At 42.1% G+C, this 15,846-nt stretch overlaps 1 protein-coding gene across 1 annotated transcript in view; it reads left to right on the forward strand.

Annotated features, from left to right (window-relative positions):
- The first annotated feature begins 220 nt into the window (after positions 1 to 220).
- The window catches only part of ADCYAP1R1 (ADCYAP receptor type I), a 136,476-nt gene continuing 120,850 nt past the window's right edge, over positions 221 to 15,846 (forward strand). Inside the window, exon 1 of the mRNA XM_065666907.1 lies at positions 221 to 309. The gene's annotated coding sequence lies outside the window, so the exon portion shown is untranslated. The remainder of the gene's footprint in view (positions 310 to 15,846) is intronic.

Below are 15,846 nucleotides of genomic sequence, written 5' to 3' on the forward strand. Positions count from 1 at the left end.
TTATTTAGCCATGGCAAATTCCTTCACGGCCAGGAGCTGGCCCATCCCCTGAGCAGAGGCAGTCTGGACATGACCAGCAGGCGAGGGAGGAGGAATTTGGATTCCCTTCGGAGGCGCCGACCCCTCCTCCGCCTGGTGCGAGCTAGGCGGGGGGAGCCCGGCTGCGGCCGCTCACTTCCACCGCGGGCAGACGGGGCTGGACGGTTAAGCCGGGGAAGTGGCCCGTGTCCCCCCGCCGCCGGCTCCCGCCCCGCCCGGCACGGCGGGGATGCAGCATCGCCAGCGTCGGGACGGATCGCCGCTGCAATGGTGAGTGCTTTCCACCGGGCTCTCCTCCGACCTCCACCAGCGCAGCTCCGCGCCGGCAGCCCCCGGGCAGGAGCCGCAGGGCAGCAGCCGCGGGGCTCTGCCCAGGAGCCGCCAAAGCCAAGCGCCGCTCCCGCAGCCGGCTTTACCGGAGAGGAACCGCCGGCTTGTCTTCGAGTGACATGGATTTACCGGTTCTCCCCTCATCTTCCCCGGGTCCTGGGAATACTTCTTTTAGGGGGAATTGCATGCAAGCTCTCTGCCCTTAGCCAGAACTGCAGGCTCGGAGGAGGCGTCCGCGAGATAGATTTGATTCTTTCCAAATAAATAAATCTCCCTTTGCAAGTGGTGACGGGTTAACGTGCTCGGTATGGGAATCACGTCTGTTTTTAACACAATATGGCTGGTAAATAAAACCTGATTGCTAACAGACCCGGTGCTGCTGTTGGCATTTTTGAGCTCAGGGCTCCCTTTGCAGTTCTGCATCCTCACCTGCCGCAGAAACTCTGATTCACCCTTCAAGCAGTGCACCAGTACTTATCTATTTTTACTGTGGGGTAGTAGTAAAAATTGCTGTTAATGTGACTTTGACCCCAGCTTGCATGCCTCTGCGCACTTCTCCTTATCAGTATTTAAACAGCTGGTTCTAATAATACCATGTTTATGCGAAGCACATCTGAAGTCGGAGGGATAGCATACAGGACAGACTCTTTACCGCTATGCTGTGAATTTAACATGTGAACAGTTCAGGTATGTATTGGAATCTGACGAGTTTACAGCCAGGAAGAGAAAGATAATGCAACATGCTATTCAGGACTGGAAAATGCATGAAAAAGAGAGATTTGTTTAGTGACATACTGGTGTTTGTGGCTAGATGATCATCCCAGTTACATAGAAGGAGGTCTGGAAGAACTCCCTGGAAGTCAGCATCTTTCCTCTGCATCTTATCTGCTGGTAAACAGATTGTGGCCTTTAGCTTGAGGAATATATTGGAGTAATACTGGAGGTAATTATGGTAATAATTAAGAATATAAACCGAAGTGAATAAGTCAGCAAAGTGACCTGATTCTTTCCTAGGATATTATGGATTACTATCCATTTTAGGTATGTTAATTACAGTGCAAGTGCTGGATTGATACAGTAATATGCAATGTAACTTAAGTAGCTTTTTGGTTGGGAGTTTTCTTTTTCTTTTTTTAATTTTTTCTTTTTTCTTTTTTTTTTTTTTTTATCTGTTGGAGTCAACAAACAACAAATGGATTTTCATTTGATGTTTTTTGGGTACACAGCCATCTCATTTCTCTATTCAGTCTATGCAGCGCTGGTCAGGTACAGTGGGGAAACGTTTCCATGGCTAGCACAGGCTAATCAGAGGGAATGTGTGATTACTTAAGGTTACTGTCAATGACAGCATGAATGCAAAGTCCCTAAAGTGATGTGCATATAGCTACAAAGAAAGGACGTGTTATACAGGCGTCTGTACTTGGCTAATGCAAACCACGTTGGAGCTGTCTTGAAAGAAGTTGTCCTGTAGGATGGGTAAGGCAACACTGCTCCAATTTGATGAATAATTAAGAAATGCTGTTCAGTGTAATAATGGGAGTTGGATTAAAGTTGATATCTCTGTGTCTTGATTACAGTTCTGGGTTATGGTCTTCTGTTCCCCCACCCCTCCCACCGTTTTTATGTGCTGAGGGCAATGGTTGCTGGACCATTCAGGATAGCTAATACGTTATTGTACTGGCAGTCTGTCTCGGACATTGTGGAGTGGAAGGTTTCTGTTATTTTGTTTTCTCCAGTCGAAGGTGTGTGTGCAGTGACTGGAAGGGTAACCACTGGTACTGAACAGATCCAAGGTCATGGGGGATTTTATGTGTGATGAATATCCTTGTTTATCTTTAAGCAGGGAGCTAGCTTTGTGATCACTCCTTGGCTTTTGCTTTCCATCATTCATTGTGATCCCTGGAGGAAAACAGGAGGGCTCTTTCCTCCCTGTAGATTTAAGATGTCTGCTGCTTGCATGGTAGTGCCACAGCCGCATGTAGCTCTTTAGATCTGTTGTTGTTAGTGTGTATGTGAAGCTCATAAACACGACGGCAGAAGCTTTGTTGTGGGAAGCTACCAGGGAGAGAAAACCAGAGATTTCTGAGATTGTGGGCTGCACTGTTTATCACGTTCAGACCTTTGTTCATCACATCTCTCTTCGTTTGGCTGACTGAGCCAGCATCCTGGAGATATTTTTTTTCTGGGGTTGAGTTCCATATGTGCCTATGCCTTAGATAAGTTGAGACCCATGTCCCCAAGATGATTCATTTGAATCTAGCAGATTTTGTTTTCCTTTCCTTCCTTCTGAGCACACTTAGTACAAACATTCTAATTCCTAAATTAGCTCAGATTATCTTTTAATGAAACCAGAGTATTTGAGTTAAAAAGCACTGAGAAAAAGTAAACTCAGGACAGAAACATACTGTAGCTCATATCTGGTGGAAAAGCCTGGGGGTCTTTACATTTAGTCCTGATTTAATAGAGGGGTTATTTACTTGCCACAGTTCTCAGGAGAGGTAAAATGGTATCAGGATATATAAGTCAGTGGAGATACTGAATTTTATTTTACCCCACTGCTTGGCCTAGAGAGTGCAGCCTCAACCTTTAAGTCAGCAAAGTGTATTTTTGTGTTGGCTCATGCTCCTTTGTTTCCGTTCTGTGTTCTCCTTTCACATCCAGCCATCCCTTATTACCTGTGAAGACATTGGGGGGTGCGAATCAGTATACACCGCCGTCAACATGATGTTGGAGTGCAGAAGTAGAACAGCTCTTCTGAAAAGGATTTAAACACACCAGTGAGGAACTCCCATTTTTTTCCCATCCACAACTTCTAAGTCATCTTTGCTGATAATATGTCATCAGGTATAGCTGTAACACCACTCTTTCAGAGTACTCCTGCTACACAGTATATACAGCAGCATCCCTCGATGAGATTCTTTTCCAGTTTCCTTAGTGCTGAACTTGTTCTATTCTCAAGGAATAAATGCTATGCATACTGAAAGGTATTTGGTAGTTTTCCACAACACTAACTAGATAGAATTCATGTGTCTGTGGTGGCTGTTAAAACACTGTCTGGATTGTCATTGAGTGGGCACAAATATATGGGAAGAAAAGCGTGCTGCTTTTCAGAATGCCTCATAGCAGAATATCCAGTCCTCACCCCATTGCTTTTCTTGTGTTTTATTCTCTGTCCACCTTTCTCTCTCTCAATTTATTGATCTGTCTTCTTAGGCTTGAACTTTTATCTCCACAAGACAAACTAGGAACTCGTAAAACAAGCCAGATTGTTCAAGTATTGTTTATGTAATTCACTGCAGTTCATTGATTGTATCCCCATGCAAGCTGATTGGATGACCTATAGAGTAGCCAGATTAATAATTTCAGGGTAGAACTTCTTAGGAGGTGCTAAATCATTCCATCTCCTGAAGGAAAGGTAGAAGCATCATCACACAGAGTTTAAAGCTAATATGGTTTTGTGCTGAGGAATATTCCCTTGGAAAGGTTCCTGCAGAAATATACAAATGCAGTTACAGGGACTTTTGTTTGTTGCTCTGATTTTATGCTGCTGTTGAATCCAAATTCTTCTGAGATAATTACCCCATGAAATGAGCTGATTTGCATTTGTCATCAGAGTTTATCTGCCCTGGAGACATCCTGGCAGTCTCATTCCTGCCCATTCAGGTGTCAAATTTTGCTCTTGGATAGCTCAAGGCAGGACTGTGTTCTGAAATGGCTCTGATTTATTTAATTGACAAAAAGAGTTTGAAAATGTGTGAAAAACTTTACTTAATACCACCCTTAAAAACACGTGAAACAACCCCCAAAACCAAACCAAGCAACAAATTAACTCAATAACTGTAGGTTTTGTTAGGGTAACTCATTATGCACTCTAACACTGACAGAAAAGGGTACAAATATTTACATGGCCTAATTCTTCTTCTTAATAGTTACGGTGATAGCAATCATAATTTCCTTTATAGCATGTTTGGAATATCAAATTCTAAGAGCTCTTTATGGAACATACATTAAACTTCTGCCACTGGTTTAACACCAGCCAGCAGCTAAGTATCGTGTAGCTGCTCACTCACTCCTCACCTCCCTGTGCCAGTGGGATGGTGAAGAGAATCAGAAAAAGGTGAAAAACATGTCTCAAGAGGAGAACAGCTTAATAATTGAAATAATTATAATAATAACAATACAACAATAAGAACAGTAACGATAAGGGAGACAATAAAAGAGGGAGAGGAATAAAACCCAGGACAGACAAATGATGCACAATGCAATTGCTCACCACCCAATGACCGATACCCAGCCTGTCCGTGAGCAGGGATCGGTGGCTCCCAGCCAACCTCCCCCAGTTTATATACCTGGCATGATGTGCTGTAGTATGGAATACCCCTTTGGCTAGTTTGGGTCAGGTGTCCTGTCTTTGCTTCCTCCCAGCTTCTTGTGCCCCTCCTCACTGGCAGATCATGAGGGACTGAAAAGTCCTTGAGACACTACTGGGCAACAAGTAAAACATCAGTGTATCAACATTATTCTCATACTAAATCCAAAACACAGCGCTGCACCAGCTACTGGGAAAAAAATTAACTTTGTCCCAGTGAAACCAGGACAGCCACATATGTTTGCAGGTTTGTCCATCCAATGTTGAGGAATTTCAGAAAATCCCCAATCACAGTGGCTTTTGTACTCCGTTAGAAATGACTGGGTCACGATTGCTCAGGAGCTGCAAATGGAAGGATAATTATAGTCCGTTATCTATGGTTTGTTGGGCCTGCTAAATGGAGCTGAGGGTTAGGACAGGGAAGACCCTTTTAATCTGCATGGTGGGTTAATAGCTTAATATTTTAAATTTTTGTTCTTTAGCTCCACAGAATGAGATGAGGCAAGTTGTGCTACTTTCTTTTCCTGCAAGAGACAGTATTGTCCTGTTTGGTTGGGTGGGGATTTTTAAGAGTTCTTTTTCCTTAAGGAAAAATGCTTTTTTCATATCATGAAATCATAGAATCATAGAATGGTTTGGGTTGGAACAGACCTTGAAGATAATCTAGTTCCAACCACTGTGCTATACGCAGGGACACCTTCCCTTAGACTAGGTTGCTCAAATCCTCATCCAACTTTTCTTGAAGGAAAATGTGATAGAATCAAGTTTTTCTTTTGCAGGAAGTAGATATTTCATTAGGTCCATCTCTGAGGAGGTATACATTTTCTCATTCTCCAGGTGAAAATTTGGCCCCAAAGGGTCCCCTGGCAAAATTATCTTTCATTTCATGTGGAAGAAGGCTTTCTTACTCAGGAGAAGTATTTTGCAACCTGGGTGATGTTCGTCTACTGTCACTCAAGTATCTGAAAACTAGATGATCACATCCAAGCTTATTACCCCAATTCACTATGTTGTAAATGGGGACGGTGGCTCCTCTCATCCTGAAGTGAGTCAGATGAATCAGCCTATGGAGGTTCTCGCAGCAGCTGGCTCAGAGATACACATCCAGAATCATTGAGATGAATCCTTCCGTGGTATCTCAGAAACAGGAAGTTGCTCCCATCTTTGCCTGGGGGGGAAGACTGCTGATTTTCTTGCTAGCTCATAGCAATAGCAGATTTTGATAGATACTAGGTTTTCTGAAAAACCATGCCTGCTGTTGTGGCCCCTGCATCTTCTCTTTATTACACCAGTGGCAGGCTCAGCCTGGCCCATGCAGGGAGAATTCATGCCATGTGTCCCGTCCATTAATCTCTTTTTAATTTGTTCATTGATTATTTTAAATCTCAGAGGCTTTCTTAGTGTATCGACACTTTCTGTCTTCAGAGCATGCTCAGTTACTAAGAGGGATTTGCCAACTGAAGCTTGTATGTAATTTTGTGAACAGGTGGGGATATGTCAATGCGGGGACACATCTAGGACAGCTACATGATTTTCTGCAGGCAGATGCAAGCCTGTTCTGTGTGTTCTCTGAGCCAGCCAGAAGCTGTGCAATGCTCCAAGCCTCATCAAATATATCCTACTTGTGCATAGCTACACTGTGAGCTGTACCAGACCTCATTAGCTTAGGGCTGGCACCTTGTGAAATACATTATGACCAGTTTGGAGCACTTGACATGCTTAGAATTAGGTGACCTAAAAGCCAGCTGTTTGCCATAAAATCAATAGCTCAAAGTTTTCTTATATCACATTCACTCTCTGTTTTAAGGTAACAAAATCCCTCAGACAGTTGATAAATGGGTTTAACAAACACCTTCCTCCTTAACTATGGCCTTTAAAAATATTTACTGAAATTCAAATAATGAAAAAAAAAAAAGACATGAAACTCTCAGAACATGTTAATATGTAGATGGGAATTGTAGTACTAAGAGATACATTTCTCCCCAGTGGAAAGAAATCATAGAATCATAGAATAGTTAGGGTTGGAAAGGACCTCAAGATCATCTAGTTCCAACCCCCCTGCCATAGGCAGGGACACCTCACACTTAAAAATTATATTTATTTGGAAAGGAAGTTTAAAATAGCTAAGATATCCTTAACTATAATTCCTTTTCCTGGAATGTTAAGACTTTATTATGTCATGACATTTCTGGTTTTGCTTTTACTCTCTCATTTTTGAAGTAGGTTTATAGAAGGTTTCTTTATTTCCAAAAATATAAAATGGGACAGTCATGGTCCTAAGTAAAAAGCAGTTCCTTTTAAGAAGCAATTTTTGTAATAATGACTTTTTTATATGTATCTAAATTCTTAAATTGGTGTAACTAGTACCAAAGGCCAAATGTGGGGTTAGTAAATACCAAAGATGTTGGACACACAACTGAACTTCCTCTCTTAGAGCTGGCCTAGAAACAAATTACATAAAGAAGCCAGCACAAGTGCATTATATAAAGGCCTAAGTTAAAGTTAGTAAAGTTACTCATTTCCTGTGTTTTAGAGAGCTGGGTCTTTGGATTTCTTCCAGGAGTTTTGTACTCTAACTTAAGATGCAGAGGAGATGAGAGAGCATCTGAAATACCACAGATGCTTAAGCTCTTCATGACTAAGGCTAATGAATGTGTCACAGCTGTCACTGGAGCCACAATCCACACTCATTCATTTCAGTTGCATGAAGTTTGACAGCTTGGATGGTGTTTTGTGCTAGTGAATGGGTTAGTTAGCCAATATGATTACGTACAGTGCGTGAACAGCTGTAACAAACTTCATTAGAGAATAGTACTTGGTGATTGCAGAGGAGAGAGCAGCATGAAAAGCCATTATTAGCCATGTTGAAGTTGTTTCTCTGCAACATTCAAATCTCTGGACACTGCTCTATATTCTCTAGCTTTTTGTTCTGTGACTCGCTCTTTGTACCACAGCTGGATGTGGTAATGATGATCATGGAAAAGACCTTCAGAGGCTACCAAAGTCTGAACATTATACAGAAGAGGAGAAGACATGAATATCACAGCCTTTTTGGTTACTCTAGCAGTGTACCCCTGGCAGATTTTCACCTCTGATATTCAGCTCATTCTGTTTCTTCCCTATGGAAGACTTGCACATCTCTTCTGCTAAGGTAGTTCCCATTGTGCTGACCAGAAACTGGATTCAGCTTGCAGATTAGACACCTAAAGACAGGTGTGAGTTTTGAAGCGTCTACCTGGTCTTTAGCTGTGTCTTAGAATCATAGAATCATAGAATAGTTAGGGTTGGAAAAGACCTCAAGATCATCTAGTTCCAACCCCCCTGCCATGGACAGGGACACCTCACACTAAATCATCCCACCCAAGGCTTCATCCAACCTGGCCTTGAACACCGCCAGTGATGGAGCATTGACAACCTCCCTGGGCAACCGATTCCAGTGTCTCACCACTCTAACAGGAAAGAATTTCTTCCTTATATCCAATTTAAACTTCCCCTGTTTAAGTTTTAACCCGTTACCCCTTGTCTTGTCACTACAGTCCCTGACGAAGAGTCCCTCCCCAGCATCCCTATAGGCCCCCTTCAGGTACTGGAAGGCTGCTATGAGGTCCCCACGCAGCCTTCTCTTCTCCAGGCTGAACAGCCCCAACTTTCTCAGCCTGTCTTCATACGGGAGGTGCTCCAGTTCCCTGATCATCCTCGTGGCCCTCCTCTGGACTTGTTCCAGCAGTTCCATGTCCTTTTTATGTTGAGGACACCAGAACTGCACACAATACTCCAGGTGAGGTCTCACAAGAGCAGAGTAGAGGGGCAGGATCACTTCCTTTGACCTGCTGGTCACACTCCTTTTGATGCAGCCCAGGATACGGTTGGCTTTCTGGGCTGCGAGCGCACACTGCTGGCTCATGTTCATTTTCTCATCGACCAGCACCCCCAAGTCCTTCTCCACAGGGCTGCTCTGAATCTCTTCTTTGCCCAATCTGTAGCTGTGCCTGGGATTGCTCTGACCCAGGTGTAGGACCTTGCACTTGCCATGGTTGAACTTCATAAGGTTGGCATCAGCCCACCTCACAAGCGTGTCAAGGTCCCTCTGGATGGCATCCCTTCCCTTCAGCTTATCAACCGGACCACACAGCTTGGTGTCATTGGCAAACTTGCTGAGGGCGCACTCAATCCCACTGTCCATGTCAGCGACGAAGATGTTAAACAAGACTGGTCCCAACACCGATCCCTGAGGGACACCACTCATTACTGGTCTCCAGCCGGACATTGAGCCACTGACCACAACTCTTTGTGTGCGGCCATCCAGCCAGTTCTTTATCCACCGAGTGGTCCATCCATCAAATGGATGTCTCTCCAATTTAGAGAGAAGGATGTTGTGTGGGACAGTGTCAAACGCTTTGCACAAGTCCAGGTAGATGACATCAGCTGCTTTACCCTTATCCATCAATTCTGTAGCCCCATCATAGAAGGCCACCATATTGGTCAGGCAGGATTTCCCCCTAGTGAAGCCATGCTGGCTGTCACCAAGCACCTTGTTGTTTTTCATGTGCCTTAGCATGCCTTCCAGGAGAATGTGCTCCAAGATTTTACCAGGCACAGAGGTGAGGCTGACTGGTCTGTAATTCCCCAGGTCTTCCATTTTCCCTTCTTGAAAATGGGGGTTATATTTCCCTTTTTCCAGTCGTCGGGAACTTCACCTGACTGCCATGATTTTTCAAGCATGATGGCCAGCGGCTTAGCAACTTCATTTGCCAGCTCCTTTAGGACCCGCGGATGGATTCCATCATAAGTTCCTGTTACAGTCAAAGGAGATTTAGGACAGAGTTCAGTCACCTAAACATAGGTGTGAAGTGCCATTTGAGATCCCTGGGGTATCTAACATCAACAAGGGATCTGTAGGCATGATGCTGATATACACCATGTCTTCTACCCTCTGTATGAAGGCAGGTAAAATACCCTGGGGTATTGGTGACATCAAATAGCAGTGTTTAGGCTTCTGATTCTGGCCGCAGGCCAGCGCCCAGTCAATGTAGATAAATTAAGTATCTACTACAGGGTGAGCTCTGTAACTCTTTAGCCTGAAAAATCTTTAATAAATGCCACTGAGATAGTTTAATCTGCAGTCTGAATCCTGTCCGGGTTTCTGATCCCTCCTGATGGTTTAAAATGTGACCGATCAAATCTTCGCCTCAGTGCTGTTACCATATACATAAAGAGCTCAGTTGATTTTCATATACTGTCATGCAGGGCTTGAAAATTCCCTTTGGTGTTGCTGTTTTAGGATATCACAGTTGAGGCACTGGGCCATAAAAGAATTACTACCTTGCAGGTGTATCTACTTAGCTCTAAATCATTCCTGGAATTATTTTCCCTGAGAAAACTTTGAGACTGCATTTGCCTTTCTGCAGATACAACTACCACATGCAGCTCCTGGTCATCTTGTGATTTAATAATTTAGAAAGTGTTTTTCTGCATGCATAATTTACGGCTGAAGTATTCTCAGCTATCTTTTAGTATGTTGCCTTGTACAACTCCCTACTCAGTGCCGGCTCTGTCCTTTTACCTTAGCCATTCTCCATCATCCATCCATCATCACTGTTCTGATCAGAGGAAAAGGTGAATCTTTGGCAGATGTCCTGGGGTCATACCTGCAATCTTGCTTTACTTTCCTTATGACAGCCTGAGTGAATGTTTTCACTTTATCCTGACACTTAGAGGTATCCAAGACACACCACTTTTGTTACCCATCTTTCTCTCCCTATTACTTCTAGGTTCTTTGAATGTTTGTGCTTCATCAGCTTCAGTCTGGAATTTTCCCTTGTGACTTATTTTCCCAGCTTCCTTGAGATGTAGGTTCCCTCAAGCTTTTGCATCTTTAATGTGAAAAGGCCTTTCTGTCCAAGTTCCTTGTGGGGAGTGAAGGCGCCACAGTTCCTAGTGCTGTTGACTTTACTACCTGATAGTTTCTCCAAGCTGTCCTGTTTGGAATAAAGTATGCCAGCTGCATACCTAATTTGGTGAAGGTCTGTATTGCTTTTCTTAGTTTTATTTCTTCTGGCAAGTTCTCTATATCCAGAAAACATGGAGGTTTATGGTGGTTTATGGTGATCAAAGCAAAACACAACCTACTTAAAGCTAAACTCTTCAACACACCAGGCTTTAATATTATTCTGATAGGTCCAGCTTCTTCAAGCTCTTCTGGGGAGCTTTGTGGCCATCAGTTTGGAAAACTGCTGAATTAGCTCTCCTTGAAAGAAATTTATTTAAACTTTTCAAGATCCATTTTATCTGTAGCATCTTGACCTGACAAAATAAGCCTTACATATTCCTAGTGGAAGCAGTAAAGGATTCTCCAAACTAAAAGCCTTCCTTTTTACTCAGTTGCCTTGATTTTTATTTTTACTTTTCTTCTGATAGCTCATTAAATTGACCCCTTGCTTTCCTTCCCATTGTCCCTACTGAATTGGAAAAACAAGGGCATAATCTAGCTACTGTATTCCCAAAGAGCTTAGGAGACAAACCTCAATAACTAGGCTATGTATTTTGCAGCATTTTCATGTATACCACTACTGCATTATGCAGTACAATGGTTGTGACCTACTGTCAAATCCATTCGCAGCCACAAAAAGTTTACTGTGTGAATTGCCATTAGAAATATGTGTATGAAACTAACAATGTGATAGTTCTGTCACACAGATCAGATAATTTATCATACATAGCTGTTTTCTTAAAAGGTGAAAAAGAATTTCACCTGAATATTAACATGCCATTGATTTCTTCACTGGCTGGAGAAGTTCTCACCTGATATTCTGCTTAGTGAATTGACAGACTCTTCCATGCTGCATGCCATATACTGAAATGTCAAAATCTAAAAATCCTTTCATTTAAATCATAGGTTGTGTGAATTTTCAGACAATCGTATACAAGTATAACCAATCATATCATGTATAATCAATCATAAGAACTTGCACAATTTCAGAAAATAATATAATTTTACAAGATTTCCCCTCTGCTTCTCTTGTAAGTACCAGTTCTATACATACGACATTTTTGTGTTCGCAGATTTCTGGGTGGGACTCCATGGCTGTTTATTATGTACTGCCTTTATAGGCAGTGGAGTCCAGGTCTCAATTCTTTTGATCCCAAAGCAAGTTTCTAAAATAATTAATGTGAATTGGACATCCTTTTTACCTCCATTAGCTATGTGGGAATACTGGGCAGTGAGTGCAGAGGAAACCACTCAAGATGATCTAAAAAAGTTAAGTGAGATCTGCCCATTTCATCCAACCTGGCCAAATTGAAAAGAGTATGCAGGTGTGTCTGACTGCATGTCCAGGCTCATCCATATCACTCATTAGAAGCATGCTCAAACTTGCATTTTATAAATTACCTTTGAGAGTTTTAACCCAAAACATTGCAGCTTGTGATTCACGGGATTGTTCCAACATGCAGAATTTTTCTGCTTCCTGCCTTGTCCTTGCCTTTTCCAAAATGCGTCACCCTAGTGACTGAAATCACTTCTGCGTGACCGAAAAATCACCACGCTCCTCAGTATTTACATTTAGCCTGCAACAGGTAAAAGGTCAGATCAGAGATCATAACCTGTATTATAGAAAAAAATGTGCATTTGTATCAGGAAAGACAAAGTTGAAGAAGACATACTTGAAGATGATTGAGCCTCTCTTGCTGTTTTGTATCTCCGCAACTGCCCACAACGTATAATAATTTCTATCTTTCCTCAAAATGCATCTTGAAATTTGGCTTCCTTGGCTGGTGGAGCAATTAAGATTAGAATGTTGTCCTGTCATTCCCCTGCCTTGACTTTCAGCACTTCCAGATACTATATTAACCTTTGTAGCAATTTTTCTCCTCTAAGATCAAGAAGACTAAAGAAAATTACTGATGTAAGGGGACATGAAGAAAAAAACCACCAAAACCTTAACATGCTCTAAATGGAACTGGTAGTAGTGACATCATCTGAAACTGACCTTAGCCTTCAACAAAGACCTTGTCTCTAAATAGATAACAGAAATTCCTCCATACTCAGTGAAATGAACCATACTGATTTGCTACCCTATTTCATAGAATCATAGAATAGTTAGGGTTGGAAAGGACCTTAAGATCATCTAGTTTCAAACCCCATGCCACCAGCAGGGGCAACTCCCACTAAACTGTGACACTCAAGGCTCTGTCCAGCCTGGCCTTGAACACCACCAGGGATGGAGCATTCACAACTTCCCTGGGCAACCCATTCCAGCAGTGCCTCACCACCCTCACAGGAAAGAATTTCTTCCTTATATCCAATCTAAACTTCCCCTGTTTAAGTTCTAACCCATTACCCCTTGTTCTATCACTACAGTCCCTACTGAAGAGTCCCTCTCCAGCATCCTTGTAGGCCCCCTTCAGATACTGGAAGGCTGCTATGAGGTCTCCACGCAGCCTTCTCTTCTCCAGGCTGAACAGCCCCAACTTCCTCAGCCTGTCTTCATACGAGAGGTGCTCCAGTTCCCTGATCATCCTCGTGGCCCTCCTCTGGACTTGCTCCAATAGTTCCATGTCCTTTTTATGTTGAGGACACCAGAACTGCACACAATACTCCAGGTGAGGTCTCACAAGAGCAGAGTAGAGGGTCAGGATCACCTCTTTCGACCTGTTGGTCACGCTGCTTTTGATGCAGCCCAGGATACAGTTGGCTTTCTGGGCTGCGAGTGCACACTGCTGGCTCATGTTCATTTTCTCGTTGACCAACACCCCCAAGTCCTTCTCCACAGGGCTGCTCTGAATCTCTTCTCTAATATTTATTAATATTTATTTATAATAATATTTCTTTTTATATTTGATTTAATAATCAAATGAACAAAAGAGTAAACAAATGCACATTCCGCAAAGTACTTTCTGCTTCCCTATGTGTCATGCTAGTTCAGTACCCTTTTTGCTATGTGCACTCTTTGATCAACTGGGATTCAGGCTTTTCTTACCAAAGCCATGACTTCAGCCAACAATAAGATGAGATCCATGAATGGCATCTCTATATTTTCATGCCATATTTTATATGATTACACACCTGATTTAAAAAAAGAAATAAATTCTTCATAGATTTAAATAAAAGTAAATATTTCTTCTTTTCCCAAAGAAGTTCTTAAAAGTGTCACTGTAATAATCCTAAATTGATACTTAGTAAGGAATGATCTCTGGGAAACTCACAGCCTCAAAGCTCTTGTGTGCTCAGAGAAGCACAGGCTCACCATCAAACGTTTATCGATCACTTAGGTTTTGCAATGTGCTTTTTATTTTTATGATGCACGACAGAAATTTCTGTTGCCTTTTAAAGATAAAATAAGCCTCCCTTGATGTGGAAGAAACTGCTTTCAGTAAGATTTGTTCAGCAATGTTGCATTTGCTTGACTCAGCCCTGGCATGAATACCAAGTAGAATGGAAATTGTTAGGAAAACAGATAAAACACTGCTGTAATGGCAGGAAAACAGGAAGAATCTGCAGTAACCTAGGAGAGTCTGATTTCCAAATGAGTTACTTTCTATGCAACATTTAATAAAGATATTTAACAAATAAAGGCAAACACCACAGTTACAAACAATGCTCAGGAAAATCATGGCCCAGAGGCTGTTCTCATAAGCAACTGCTAATTTGTAGTAAAGCAGCTTAGCGGAATGGGTAAAAGTGATGACGTTACTTGACCTCAAAGCCAAAGAAAGGTCCCAGTCATGATGTAGTTGTTATATTAAAGTCCAGTTTTCTCTTGCCTCCACTATGAAACCACCACTGGTACTTGTTGGCTGCTCAGTTTGCTTCTTTGAGCCCCTTCTTATTGACAAGCACCTTACAAAACACTTCTGATACAGAGGTGGGTGATGAATTTAACATAAAAGCAAAGACTCTTTGCTGGCTGGATAGATAGATCTTTACCTTGGTAGAGGATTGCTCAGTGGTTACTGAATTATTGCCATTGACAGATGGATTCACTGTGGTCCAGCTGTTTACTTGGCAAGACCAGCTTTGCTTTTAGACCTTTTAAGCATTTTTCGTCCAGAGGCCGCAAAAAGGAGAGTTACAGAGAGCCAGATCGTGGTTTTACATAAGGGAAGGGAAACAGAAGACTAGGGACTGCAAGGAGCTAGAGACACACCAGGAGTAAACTTGTCTATAGGGAAATGTTTTGGTTCTTGGGTAAACATAACTGTACATAAGCCCTCCTTGACACTGCCAAGGAACCTTAGGAAGTAGAATGTGAAATGGGCCCCTGTTAGTGGTAACAAGAAAGGATTTTCGAAGCTCAAGCTCTCTGAAATTATTTTATATTAGTGATGTCTTTCCACATATTCTATTTGGCCCATTATTTGTAAGTCTTTGCTAAGTCCCTGGTAATTAAAACAAATAATTCTGTCTGTTATAAGCCATGTCTCTTTTCAATGAATTTAGCCACTATTTGCTTCTTAGTCTGAAGCAGAACTGGTGAAGAGATATCTGCATGCATGCTTTTGTTCAAATGTGTTTCAGAATATGTTATCACTTTCTTTGGGATAAAAGGGACTCTACAATTGTGGAATACATTTGCTGTGCTGATGCTGAAAAATTAAAGACACTGAAGAACATGCTGGATGTTTGAAATTTGGTCAGTAAACTGTTGTTAAATTATTATTAAATTAATGTTAAATTATTTGCATGGCATTTTGAATAGGTTTACAGACAGGTCAACTAAAATTCTTCTTTACAATTCCTGGGAACACTTCAGCGATTATAAAACTTCATACATAATTCCCAATAGGCCATTTGCACATGGACACTCCATTTGAAGGGCTGAAGAGATTAAAGAAGCTATATGTACCCTGTTGGACTCAATTTAAAAAAATAAAATCAAATACCTAAATTATTGCCTGGGAGCTGTATTCATAGCGGGGAGGTGATGTATGGCTGAAAACAACATCATAAGCAACCAGGCAAATTCTCCCTTGTGCCTCCCACATTCTCTAGCTCCTGTGCTATTCTTGTATCCTGGCAGTGTTGTTGGACTGCAGAGGAGAGTATCTTAAGGCAAAATCCCTTGGCTTAGTCATGACTCTATGCTTTGATATCTCATGATGTGGCAAGT

This window comes from Lathamus discolor, chromosome 2 (assembly GCF_037157495.1).
Source record: "Lathamus discolor isolate bLatDis1 chromosome 2, bLatDis1.hap1, whole genome shotgun sequence".
NCBI classification, from domain to species: Eukaryota; Metazoa; Chordata; class Aves; order Psittaciformes; family Psittacidae; genus Lathamus; species Lathamus discolor.